Below are 13399 nucleotides of genomic sequence, written 5' to 3' on the forward strand. Positions count from 1 at the left end.
AGGCAGCCGGCTGGATTTCTTGCTGCCCCACAGATCTGGGTCCCTCTGTCACATGCAGGCATGCTCGGACTCTTTATTTCATTCACATGTTTCCCAGGGTCCCGCCTGTTTGGGGAACCCCCTCCAGCCAGCCCTCAAAGCAGAAACACTCTCAGGGTGTCCATGAGGCCACAGCCTGCAGGGAGAACTGTAGGAGAATTATGCGGTAGCATAGAGGGCAGAGTGGCTGAGATATGGGTGCGGACCCCAGGGAAGCTGAATCGCCACTGCCCACACGCTTCTGTTGTAAGAGGGTCTGAAGTCAGAACTCCAAAACCAACGCTTTGCAAATGCACTAACACTCTCGAAACTTAAAGTTTTAGATAACCTTTTACTGGGGCAAATGAATATTTCTAAGATAATTTGGTTTTGTGATCTGGGTCTGACAAGTGCACAGGGATGGGTGTGAGCTGGAAGAGGAGGAGGAATTCTAGCTACAGCCCTTGTTTACACACATGCCCCATTCAGTAAATGGAAAGGCATATTTTGGTGATAGACTTGCAAGACACGCCATTCGGCAGTTAAGGCTTGTATCGTAATTAAAATGGGGTTAACACATCTGCAAACAGGCATGTGCTTAATGTCTCCCAGATGGAATCTGTTCAAAGTTTTAAGATGTGAAAAATGCGGCATCAACTCATTTAGTGATGCACTACCCCAGGTCCCTGCTCTGAAGAAAGTGCTGGCTGCCCATGCGTCCAGGTCACGAGCAAGGACCCAGCCAAGCCAAGCCCTTCACCCGGTGCCCCTGGACAGAGCACGTTCTCAGGAGGGATGTGGGCTTCACACTGCTTTCCTGAGGTTCCGGAATCCTGTTTGGATTACTGGGATTGCTTAGTCATAAATGAAACATTTAGGAGTGACTAATAGCTATTCTTTATTGACCACATCTTCTCTGTTTTATATTTGTTTGTCCTTAAACATTTCCTGAATCCATGAAGCTGTGATGACCTATACCTCCTTCCTCTTCTTCCCCATCCCTCCTGTTGCCTTGACTGATTCCTGTCATCTGTCCCCTGTCTGTGCCACTCTGCTCAACTGTGCCTGGTGAGACAGGGCCCCTAAGCCAAGTTCCTCAGTAGCACCTGCCACAGGAGCCCCACACTGAAGTCCTCACTGTCTTGTCACTGAGCCCATTGTGTCCCATGCCCTCCCCAGGTTTTTTTTTTTTTAATTAAATACACATGACATAAAATTGATCACTCTTACGTGTATAGTTCAGTGGGATTAAGTGCATTCATATTGCTGTGCAGCCATCACCACCATCTCCAGAAAGTCTTTGCATCTTATAAAATTGCAACTCTGTGTCCATTAAACACTAACTCCCCATTCCCTCTCTCCCCAGACCCTGGCAACCACCATTCCTCCATTCCTTTCTTTTTTTTAAATCAATTTTTTTAATGTTTATTTATTTTTGAGAGACAGAGCACGCTCGTGCAAGTGGGGGAGGGGCAGAGAGAGAGGGAGACACAGAATCTGAGGCAGGCTCCAGCCTTGAGCTGTCAGCACAGAGCCTGACACGGGGCTTGAACTCACAGACCATGAGATCATGATCTGAGCTGAAGTAGGTTGCTTAACCGACTGAGCCATCCAGGTGCTCCCATTCCTTCCTTTTTAGGGCTGAATAATATTCTATTGTGTGTTTATACCACCTTTTGTTCATCCAGTCATCCATCCACGGACACTGGGTGGCTTCCACCTGTTGACTGTTATGAGTAGTGCTGTTATGAACATGGCTATGCTCCTCCTGCCTCATGTTTTTGAGCCATTCTTTTACTTCACGATGTGCAGAAGCTAGACAGGGTCCAAAGGCACACAAGAAAAGGGGGAGGGTCAAAGGCAAAAAAATCTCTCCTGTGAGGTTTGGGTAAAGGAAGAGTAGAGAAGTTTAAGAGGTGACGACTACTCTTCCCAGTTGCATAAAGAGTTTCCAATGAAAAGGATTTTGAGCAGTTTGTTTTGTTTTTTTACGACCACACAGAGCCAGGGAAGAGAAAATGAGCTTAAGTGAAGGCAGAGGAGAGTCTGTCTGGAGCTGAGAAAATAACTATTGTTGTGATTAACCCCAAGAGTGAACAAGGGAGGGAAGCTATAGAATCTTTACTCTCGATAAATATATATTCTAAGTATGTTAGACGTTTATGAGATTTATTAGCCAGAATCCCAACAGGAAACAGGACTTCATTACCAAGCTGTGGGTGGGGGCTAGGGGAACCAAGAGGGATGGTATGGTTACCTAGGGTTGGTATCAGATGAGCTGTTACCAGCTCTGAAGGTGAAGGGACCAGAGGCAAATAGTTTGCCAAACCTGGAAGGAGTGTGTCATATAGGGGAGGCAGCATTTGGTGGAAGGATGCAGCCGGCATGAAGAAACCTTTTGAGAGGGGAGTCAAGGGAATAAATACCTCACTTCACTCTCCACCCATCTCATCGCCTGTTTGTGTCTCTTATTAGCAAGAGGCTAATAAGAGGCTTCTACCACCCAGAAGGCTGAGGCAGGGAGGCCATGATATCACCCACGTGGGGAAGCCCCCAGTGCAGAGTGAAGGGTGGAGAGGTGTGAAGGGGAACAGGAAGGACACCCAGCATGCCACTAATGTTCATCTCTGAGGAGCTCTTCCAGTTCTGGATATGTCTGGATTTTTCTGGAACACAAACTATTTGGAGTCTTTTAAAAACCTTTTACAACTGTCCAAATTTGAAGTATAGGCATCTACATGTAGAAATAATAACACTCAAGAAATAATAATACAATAATGATGAGAGGCTGAGGAAGGACAGCCTGGCAGAGAAGTGTCTTGTAACTATTTAAGCCACAAAATCAGTAACGATAGATTGTAACCCACAGAAGAAACTATTCAGGCGTCTATACTGCTACAAAGAAAGAAAGAAACAGGGGCAGGGTGACAGATCTCCCTTACAGACGAATTCTAATTAATAAATGTAGAAAGAATATGGGAAATAGAAAATCACCATCAGTACCCCATAGTAATAATTGTTGCAGGCAAGATCCACTCATGGATGCTTAAGTTAATAAGCAAACGTTTGAGAAGACTCAGGATATCTGCATAGTTTAAAGCATCTCCCTCAAGGGTTGTCTGGGTGGCTCAGTCAGTTAAGCATCTGACTCTTAGTTTCAGCTCAGGTCACAATCTCATGGTTTGTGGCTTCAAGCCCCGCATCAGGCTCCATGCTGACAGTGAAGGGCCTATTGGGTTCTCTCTCTCTCTTTGCCCCTCCCCCACTTATGCTCTCTCTCTCTCACTCTCTCAAAATAAACTTTAAAAAAGTATTTCCCTCAATATATTTATCAGTTACAAAGGAAAATGGTAACTTTGTAAGTGGAGAAAGTTGGCAGATACCGCCTTCCCTACGGGTCACCAGTGTAAGTTATACCCACGTCTTTTGGTGGAAATAAGTGCTCATTCTCTTGGGTGTTTATGCCTAGGAGTGTAAGTGCTGTATCATATGGTAGCCATATGCTTAGTTTATTAAAAACTGCCAACTGTTTTCCATAGTACTGTACAATTTTACATTTGCACCAGGAACATATGAGAGTTCCAGCAGCTCCACATTCTTGCCAACACTTGGTACTGGTTTCTTACATTTGGTCATTCTAGTGGGTGTGTTGTGGGATCTCACTGGGATTTGAATTTGCATTTCCCTCATGATTGATGATGCTGAGTATCTTTTCATGTGCTTTTTGACCACGGATAGCTTCTTTTGTGAGGTGTCGGTTCAAGTTTTTTGCCCATTTCCTTTTTTTCTTTCTTCTTAAAAATTGGGCTTCTTTTTGTCTTCCTTGTACTGATTTATACGTTTTTCTCTTCTGCATACACTACTTTGCCAGATCTAGAGATCAATTTGTGAACATCTCCCAGTCTGTGGCTGGCCTTTTTTCACTTTCTTGACGGCATCTTTTGGTGAACAGTTTTTAAATTTGATGAAGTCCAATTTATAACTTTTTAATTTCAAGGTTAGTGATTTTTGTGTCCTCAGAAATCTTTGTCACCTCAGTGTCATGAAGAATTATCCTGTTTTCTTCTAGAAGCTTTATCATTTTAGCTTTCACATTTAGATCCACAGTCCACTGCAAATTAAATTTTATGTGTGGGGTAAAAGCAGTCAAGGATCATCTTTTAATTTTTTCCTCCAATCTGGACATTCAGTTACTCCAGGGTGATTTCTTGAAAAGACATTTCTTTTCCTATTGAATTGCACTGGCATTTTTGTCAAATGTCTTGTGTGATCCTATACATATATTAACAGAATCTCTATTCAGCTCCATTTATATACCAAGTCTCTGTAGCAGACACAGGATAAACATTTTTTTAAAAATAAACTCTATTTTGGGGCACCTGGGTAACTCAGTCGGTGAGCATCTGACTTCAGCTCAGGTTATGATCTCACGGTTCATGGATTGGAGCCCTGCATCGGGCTCTGTGCTGGCAGCTCAGAGCCTGGAGCCTGCTTCCGATTCTGTGTCTCCCTCTCTCTCTTCGCCTCCCCCACTCATGTTCTCTCTCTCCTTCTCTCAAAAAATAAACATTAAAAAAATTAGAAAAATAAAAAAATTTTTTAGAACTATTTTGCATTTACAGAAAATACAAAGGCATTATAGAGTTCCTTTATATCCTGTACCCAGTACCTGCTATTATGAACACCTTATATTAGTATGGTACCTTTGGCACAATTAATGAACATCACTGATGCATTATGATTAAACAAAGTCCATACTTTATTGATATCTTCTTAGTTTTTACCTAATGTCCCTTTTCTGTCCCCAGATCTCATCTGGAACACCACATTACACCTAGTCATTATGCCTCCTTAGTTTCTCAGACTCTCCTTGTTTTGGATGACCTTGACAATTTCGAGGAGTATTTGTAGAATGTCCCTCAATTTGAGTTTGTCCGATGTTTTTTTCTCATGGTCAGACTGGACATGTGGGTTTTTAGGAGGACGTTCACAGGGGTAAAGTGCCATTCTTATCACTTCATATCAAGGGTAATAACAGCATGTATCTCTGTGGCTCTGGCCTTAATCACCCAGCTGAGGTAGCGACAAACTTATTTTTAAACTGCATGTTAGTTACATTCACACATAGAATACACAGTGTTTTTCTTCAGCTTTCAGATACCCCTTTTCCAGATGAAGAATCTCTAAATTTAAAGTGGTAGATCCAATTATGAACCTCAAAGAAGTACAACGAATATACTATCTTCTCTGTTTTTAGACTTTGAGACATACTTATTGAACTTTCATCAGATTGACAATTGGACCCATTGCTTTAAACTTAGAGGCACTTCACCTGGAAACATATTGAGCATATTATTTGAAGACAGCGAACCTTCTGTGTAGGGAAACTTCTTCTGTTTCCCGACTCTGTAGCATCCTGTATTTGTCTATCTTTATGCCAGTTCTGCACTAGCTTAACTCCTCTGGTTTTACAGGGACTTCTGGTAGCAATGTAGTGTGAGCTTTCCAATTTTGTTCTTCTTATTTAAGATTCTTGGCTATTCTAAGTCTCTGCATTTCCTTGCAGATTTTAGAATTTACATTGTCAATTTCTATAAAATGCCTGCTGCAACCTTGATTGGGAGTGTGTTGAATCTAGAGAACAATTTGGGAAAAGCTGAATCTTAGCGACCCCGAGGCCTCTGATCCATGTACACGGCATCTCTCTGTGAAGAGGTAACGGAGTGCGTTCACTGAAGCACGAACATGGTGTTCATGTGTGAGGGTGGGCTATTCCACAGGCATTCCCCGAGTGCCAGGGCACCTTGCGAAGTTCCTGCTCTTGTGGCTCTTAGATGGTGGGGTCAGGCAGGAGAGTGGGGGCAAGCCACAAGCAAGTAAATAAGTAAATATCGTCACCTGCTTGTAACTGCTGTGGAGAAAAATACTGGAGACTCAGGTGCGGGAGGGGAGGCTAGGGAGCGCTATAGTGAGCCAGAGTCTTGCTCTGGGAGCTTTCAGAAGTCAATGCAAGTCCTTGCTAATAAGACCACATTTGACCATGACTTGAGGGAAGTGGGCAATAGGGATGCACACCAGGGAGACTGGACCAAGGTTGGCTTTTGCTCTGAGTGAAAGGGAGGACACTGGAGGTTCTGATCCGAGGGGTGCGAGAGAACTCCCTCAGAGGACAGCTGTGATTCTGGAAAAGAATTAAGTTTACACATGTGACAGTACCCCAGCACAAGCCTGGCCCACAGCAGACACTCAAAAAATCAGGTTATCTTTTTTGACGGCAAGGACCAGGCATCACCCATCTTTACACATGCCATGATGTCTGGACCTGCTCCTTACCCACATGGAGTGCTCAATAAGTATCTGAGGAATGAAGGAGAGAAGGAAGGGAGGGCGAGACAGGCAGAGAGGGAGGAAAGGAAGGTCAGAGCCAGAGCCAAACCCTATCTGAATTCTGATGTGATTGCCTAACACTGACTCCCACAAACTTCTCAATGATCATGGGTAATCCAGAGTAACAGTACTCACGAAGTACATTTAAAGGTACAGCTATGTCCTAAAGACTAAAAATTAAGACAGGAACTGTCGTGTGTGCAGGAGCTATTAACTAAAGCGCTATCGGACTCTTCGGGAAGGGCCTCTGGCTCCCTCACCAACCTCAGCCACAGCAAACTTCTGAAAAACTATAATCTCATGTTATGTCCATCCAGTTCTATGGATGGAATGAGCTGGCTCTGGCTACCTCCCCTTACAAATCAGGAGGCACCACCCAGAAGGGCTGAGTGACCTGACCATGGACACAAGGACTGCAGGCGGAGCCCCCCCTTGCCCCCCACCCCCACCCCGCGTCTCCTTGGAGCTGACTCAGGCATTTCACCCCCAGCCTACTGAGAATGTGTGGATCTCTGACTTCAGGGTTAGGCTGATTTAAATTTCAATTCCAACCCACTTGCTCTATGACCTTGAGCAAGTCCCTTAAACTTCATGAGTTTCTGTTTCCCTTACTCCTAAAGTGAGGCTGACACCCACCAGGCAGAGAGCTTGTGAGCCATAAATGAGAAGTATCTCTGCATGCATGCATACAATAAAGGGCCAGCGTGATGCCTGCAGCACAGGCCTCAAAGTGAGTCCTGTCCATCCCATGCCTGCTTCGCGTAACTGTCCTAACCTTTATGTTCCCACTGTGGTGGTCCTGAGCCCCTGCTAAGGCAGGTAACTCCAGGATCATCCTTTCTTCTTATCTTCACTTGAATTTCAATAAACATACTCTCTGCACAGCAGGAAGGTCACTGCAGAGTGAATGCAGTCACACAGACCTAACATTTCCTAGAGATGCTCCTGACCAGAGAAAGGAAGGACTATATTAGCGGCCAGAGGTACCCACAGATGGGTGCTCCTGTCCCACCTCCAGAGACCACCTGTGGCTGCCAGCAAGCAGGGTTGTGGAGACCACCCAGCAGGATGGGGTGCATAAAGCAAGTTGGTTCGGGCCCAGGAAGGAAGCAGACCAGTTGGAGAATCTAACCAAGCAAGGCCAGTGAGCACTGGCTGGACTCAGGAAGTCCCCAGGAATTTATCAGAGAGCCACACCCGCCGCAATAGGAGGCAGAGCTAGTGGGGCACACTGGGTCTCTGAGCTCCTGGGTCTGGCATCCACCTCTGGGAGGGGGAAAAGGCCCTGGTGGCCCGGAGTTGCCAGAAACCCTGCTTCCTCGGTAGCTCTTTGTGACCTCGGGCAAGTATGTGTGCTTCCAGGGTCCTAGTGCCCCTTTGGTGAGGTGGAGACAACAGCAGGGCCTCCTCGTTGTGTGGTTGTAAGAAGAAAATGAGAGAATCAGTGAGAAACCCCCAGCACAGTCCCTGGCACATACAAGTCCTCAAAAATTTCTAGCTACTATTAAGCACGATATCAGTAATGATAAGAAGTTAAAAGCTAGCAGTAGGAACTGGTACCTCAGTCTATAAAATGTCTTTGAGCAGAGTGAGATTATTGTTCCTGTCTCCCAGTCAGTGTTGAAAACTGTGTGTGTAGGTGTATGTGTGTGTGTGTGTGTGTGTGTGTGTGTGTGTGTGTGTGTGTGGAAGCAGGCATGGCGGAAAGACAGACAGACATGCACACAGACTGCCCATGGTGTCCAGTGATAACCCAGCAGAAATCTAGGTCATGAGGCTGGGGGTGGGGGGAGAAGGGAATGGAGCAAACACAGAATGACTGAGGATGTCCTCAAGAAATAGCTATTGCCTTTAATTGAACTGAAGAACACAAGTGAGGTCTGTAAGTGACATTTTCATTACCCAGGTGAAATTTCTACCCTAAGAATTCTGGAGCATTCTTTCTCACAGCTACTTACTGCTATATAACTGATTGGAACTCTGGCCCCTGGTGAGCAAGGACCAGCAAATGGCAGTGTAACTCTTTTCTCATGGCACATCTGTCCTGGGTCCCATAGTGTGTCAGCGAGATAGGAGACTAATGAATCATACAGGTGACAGGGACATACTTGGGGACTGGCAGCTCATTTCTGGGTCTCCAGAGAAGCCTACATGCAACATAAATGAAAATTATGTTATTCTACTAACGCAGGGGTTGGTTGGCAATCCTTTTCTGTAAAGGGCTACCTAGTAAATATTTTAAATGCAGACCGTACGGTCTCAGGTCTCTGCTGCAACTGCTCAGCTATGCTGTTGCAGTGCAAAAGAAGCCACAGACAGTATGCAAATGAATGAGTGTGGGTGTGTTCCAATAAAACTTTATTTAGAAAAGTAGGCTGGGGGCCAGACAGAGTCACTAGAATCACTACTCAGCCTTACTCTTCAGGGTCTTTAATTTCTAACTTTTTGTACAACCACTATAGGCCCAGTGGGTCATTCTGTATCGCCTTGAATTTTCCTCCAACTGACTATTATAAAGCCTGTTGTGTTAAAAGGTCCATGAATTTTACAAAATAAAAGCATGACATTTTCCAACTGGCTGAGAAATGGTTTGAATTATAGACCCCAAGTTAGCTGGAAAATCCTAATATTCCTCCCCACCATACCAACCAAACCTGGTAAATATAGTTCCTTAAAAAGAAAAAATATTAAACGCAAGAATGGGTTGAAATCAAAAGGGGCAATACCAAGCACATGCATCTCCCCCACTGACTGCTGTTTATTTACTGTGGATAGGGAGGGTGCCTTCTGTCCTCCCAGTCAGCCCCTGATGAGGGGACCTCATGTCGTTTTGGATTAACATCTTTGTCTTCCACGTGGGAACTTGATAATGATTTTTTCTCATTATATTTAAGAAATAAAAATACTTTGAAAAACAGTCACTGATGAACTGCAATGCTCACTCGTCTCCCTTTGTCCTCTGGGGGAGGCTAGAAAATAACTTCCACATTTTAATTCTTCCTCTCCAGGGAATGTTGTTTTGGTTGCAATGATTCATTTTCTGGGGGAAAAAATAGCTTTTCTAAAGGAAATGGGCAGTGGAAACCTGAGCGCTGCCTGCTCCTGCAATCCCAATTCCCCTCCGACTGAGAAATGCTTGCTACACTCTGGCACATCCCTCGACCTGGGAAATGCAAGGTGGACACGTCTATCCTTAACCCCAACCACTCTGGCAATCCCCCCAGGTAGCTGTGCTTCCCGAACCTTGCCGGCGGCCTCACTGAGCCCAGTTCCCAGAAACAACTCAGATGAGACCCCACCCCTGCCCCGACCTCAGCGAGTTTCCATGAACACATGAAAATTATACCACAAGCTTCTCCACGGTCAACGCCGAGGTTTTATCTGCCTGGTACCATCATGAGTCCCCCATGCAACGGTCTGATGATTCATTATTCAGGGAAACAGTGACATAGCAATGAAGGAATGGATAGAGAAAGAAACTTAGTTATTGAATAAATTCACAATGACATCGTGTGGCCAGCAAAGAACTTCCAAAATAAGAATCATCTAGATATCTGGATGTTTAGGGTCACCCTAACATGAAATATTACTCTTGCAACCTTTGGAACTTAGGTTCCAATCACTTAAGACTCCTTTCAGAGGGCCCTTTATAAAGTGTAAACCTGAGTCAACTAGAGATTCCGATGGGTGACAGTGTGTGGTCAGGGTGTGGACAATAGATGTCTATAAAAATCAGCAAGAGGGGAAAAGGAGATTTATGAGTCATGTTCAGAGCTGAGTCAGTGAAAGCCTTTGTTGGGAACCACTCGTCAGCTGCCACAGAAAAACTGAAATGAGTCCATAAAACCCTGCTCCAGCCAGCAGCTCCCCTCCACATAACCGTGGGTCCTAAAGCTCCTTCTGGCCCAGGAAACACTCATCCAAATTGTGCTCAAGTTTGTAAGAAGAAGAGCAGAAAAAGAAGTCCATGAGAGGGGAAGTCAAGCTTGTTTTGGACACCCAGGCTGTGGACTTTTGGGCTTCCTATCAGAGCTTCAAATAATGTTTAATAAAAATGTGGGATGTTTCATGTGAACTGCTAACTGTGGGAGGCAACGAAATTACTTTGGGAGCTAACAGGATCTAGGTACGAATGTCCTCCGCCTTTTTCCCTTCACTTAGCGTGGTGGCCTAGACACAGACTCGGGAACAGCTAGCTCACTGCGAATGTGGGATGATGCCCACTTTCCCCCATCCATACGAGACCCAGGAGGGCAGCTCGCCCATGTAGAGCACTTGGCTGGGGAGAGCTGGGCAAGAAAGGTGAATTGCCTCCTTTTTCACAGTGCAGTGGACAGAAATCATGACTTTGTGATGAGAGCGGGCCAGACCTCCAGAGCTGCACACCAAATGCCTCACTAGTACAAATGGCTTTACTTTGCATGGTCTTCTCTTTCCTCTCGTTGAAAGATTTTTCTTTTCTTTACAGTTTAAATGAAGAATGTTCTCCGTGGAAAGCCAGGGAGCATGTGCCCACCACTTATGCTAGGACAGCTGGGCCTAGCCAAGCTCATGGGCTGCAAAGAGCCCACGGGAGCACTCTTCATGACGTGAGACCCTATGGTGACTTACCGTATTTAATGTGTTCACTTGCACGGGTATCCATAAAGTTAGATCCTCTGATGCTTCTGCTGTTGGCTCTATGGTACAATTCAGCTGAGAATCATTCCTCCAGGGGAAATGGGTGCTGGCCTGCGGGGCTTTCCTCTGGGGTGGGGAATCCTGACAGGTCATCCGAGCCACCTGGACAGCCCTCCCCTCCTGACATGACTCTGGTTGTATCTGGTGCCTATGGTGGGGAAATGGGCCTTGATGGCTAACATCCAGACGTGTCTAAGCAAGCAGAGGGTGGTCTTGTGCCTTGGGCAGTGTCTGTCTCTCTGCCTGCTCAAAGCCACTACTCCTCTTGTGGGTGCAACATCTTGCATGTGCCTCTGTGGGCAGGCAGTGTGGAGACTGAGCCACAATCACCAATGTCACAAGGGGCCTGGTGAGGGGGCACCCCAAGGAGAGGTCCAGCCCACCAACAGAAAGCAGCCCCTGACTAGGGAGGGCAGAAGGAAAAGGGGTGCCCCACCTCCCCAATGGACAAATGGCATTCATGAGATGTAACGTAGCCACGACAGGAATGTTCTGTAGAAACAATCCCATGTCTGGATGCCCCACCAGCTTTGGCTGGAGGACGATTTCCAACACAGACTGATGTCCTTCCCTCTCTCGCTGGATGCCCGCCTTCCATTTTCTCTTCCAGAAACACACAGCCCCTTCCACACACGGAGTCTGAAGAAAGTCCTGCCCTATGGACGCAATAATACACATGGGAAGATGAGATGCAAAAACAGACCTAGGAAGCCCCCAGTCCACCCAAGAGAAGGGGCTCGAAGCACTTCCACCAGGAAGACGTTGGCCAACGGTATGGATGATCACTGCCTGAGACAGTCTTGCTCATCAGACAAGCAAAGAGTGTGAGCAGGTCCAAAAAGGCCTGACTTCTACACCATTTAAAGGCCATTTGGGTTTTTCCCCGGCAGGACTAGAAACCTCCAGTTTTCTCATTTTGTACATTCAGATATTCATGCTGTAAATTAAAGGCATTTTTGATCTCTCTCCTTCCATCTGGCCAGATAACAGTGAAGAAACTGCAAGAGAAAGTATGAGAAGTCTATTTTTTTCTTTTTTCAAACAGAGTTTGAATCCTCTCCTCTTATAAATGTCTAATGAAGCGACCCCAGGAAATGCACAATGTACCTGATGGTCTGACTCTCCCCTGGGGGCAGTGGCTTCAATGTGTCCAGGAGAGTTCCAGACGCAAGCCCCACTGTGAGGACGGTTCAGTCAGACAGGGCTTTGCAATTAGAAAGGGCAGGCCCAGGACGTCTTCCATAAGGCATTTTGCAATGCACAAAATACAGGAGGAATTAGTGAAAAACCGTAAATCGCTAGCTTCTGGCTTTCTCATATGTCAGCTTATTTAATCATGACTCTCTGATCCTACGATTTTCTTCCCTGAACAACTCTAACAGACACTATCCTACGCCCACAAGCAGCAATGCAGCAATATTTCAGCAAAGAATAAAGGCAGTAAATACATGTGTGTGTTTGGGGGGCATATATACACCCGCTAGTGCACACTCCCCTCTGCTCAGAGGATCTACTCCACGTTCCTGAGCATGGCATCCACAGCTTTGGATGACAAACTGCCATCCACGGTCACACTGTCCCCTCCTCCGTCCCTGTCCCCTGACACCTACATTGGCAACACCAGCCTCTTCGTCCCTCCAGCCTTATCCATCCAAGGTCAGGGAAGCACCCCTACCCTGCCCCACCTCATTATAATCTCTATTTGTTTCTGCAGTGCCTTGGCCTTACCCAGTCAATCCCTGCGCCAGCCACCTCTTGCCACACACACACACACACATACTCACACATTCACATGAGAAGGAAGACCCCTCAAGGGAGGACAAACACAGTTCCCAACTTCTCTGCATCTCAGCAAGCAGAGGTTCCTGGGGCTCAGTACAGGTTCCTGCTACAGGAGATATGGTTGAAGGGCTTCCATTGAGAAATCTGTTTTTAAAGTTTGGAAGGAAGCCTTGGTTCCCAGCAATAATTCACCATAATGCAGGATCTCCAGGAGACAGGCTGAATCAGGATGCAGGATGCCTTGCGCTCAGACCCTGTCCCCACGTCACCTTGGGTGCTGGGGCCTAACCCTTTAGACTAATGGAAAACAGGGCAAACAGATTAAACCACGTTCACCCAGAAGACTGCCATCTGTACGCCTCGGAAAGCTCCTTGCTCTGCCCAGCCCCTCTGGACAACGCTAAACAGGCTTAGCCTGCTGTGGGCAAACAGGAAAGTAGGTCAGCTCAGCAGCACCGTGCACTGTGTTGAACTACTGATGTGCTGCGTCCTCGGGGAGAGGGGTGTGCCGGCTCGCAGCCCAGCCTGGGTG

General features: G+C 46.2%; 1 protein-coding gene across 4 annotated transcripts in view; it reads right to left on the bottom strand.

Moving 5' to 3' along the window:
- NPAS2 (neuronal PAS domain protein 2) overlaps window positions 1–13399 on the bottom strand; it is a 162173-nt gene that overhangs the window by 85179 nt on the left and 63595 nt on the right. Inside the window, exon 1 of one of the 4 annotated variants that reach the window (XM_019451675.2) lies at window positions 9752–9771. The exons of the other annotated variants lie outside the window; for them this stretch is intronic. The gene's annotated coding sequence lies outside the window, so the exon portion shown is untranslated. Of the gene's footprint in view, window positions 1–9751; window positions 9772–13399 lie in introns of those variants that run through there. 4 annotated transcript variants of the gene reach the window in all.

This window comes from Panthera pardus, unplaced genomic scaffold, assembly GCF_024362965.1.
Source record: "Panthera pardus isolate Hobbes unplaced genomic scaffold, ASM2436296v1 HiC_scaffold_25, whole genome shotgun sequence".
Taxonomy (NCBI): Eukaryota; Metazoa; Chordata; class Mammalia; order Carnivora; family Felidae; genus Panthera; species Panthera pardus.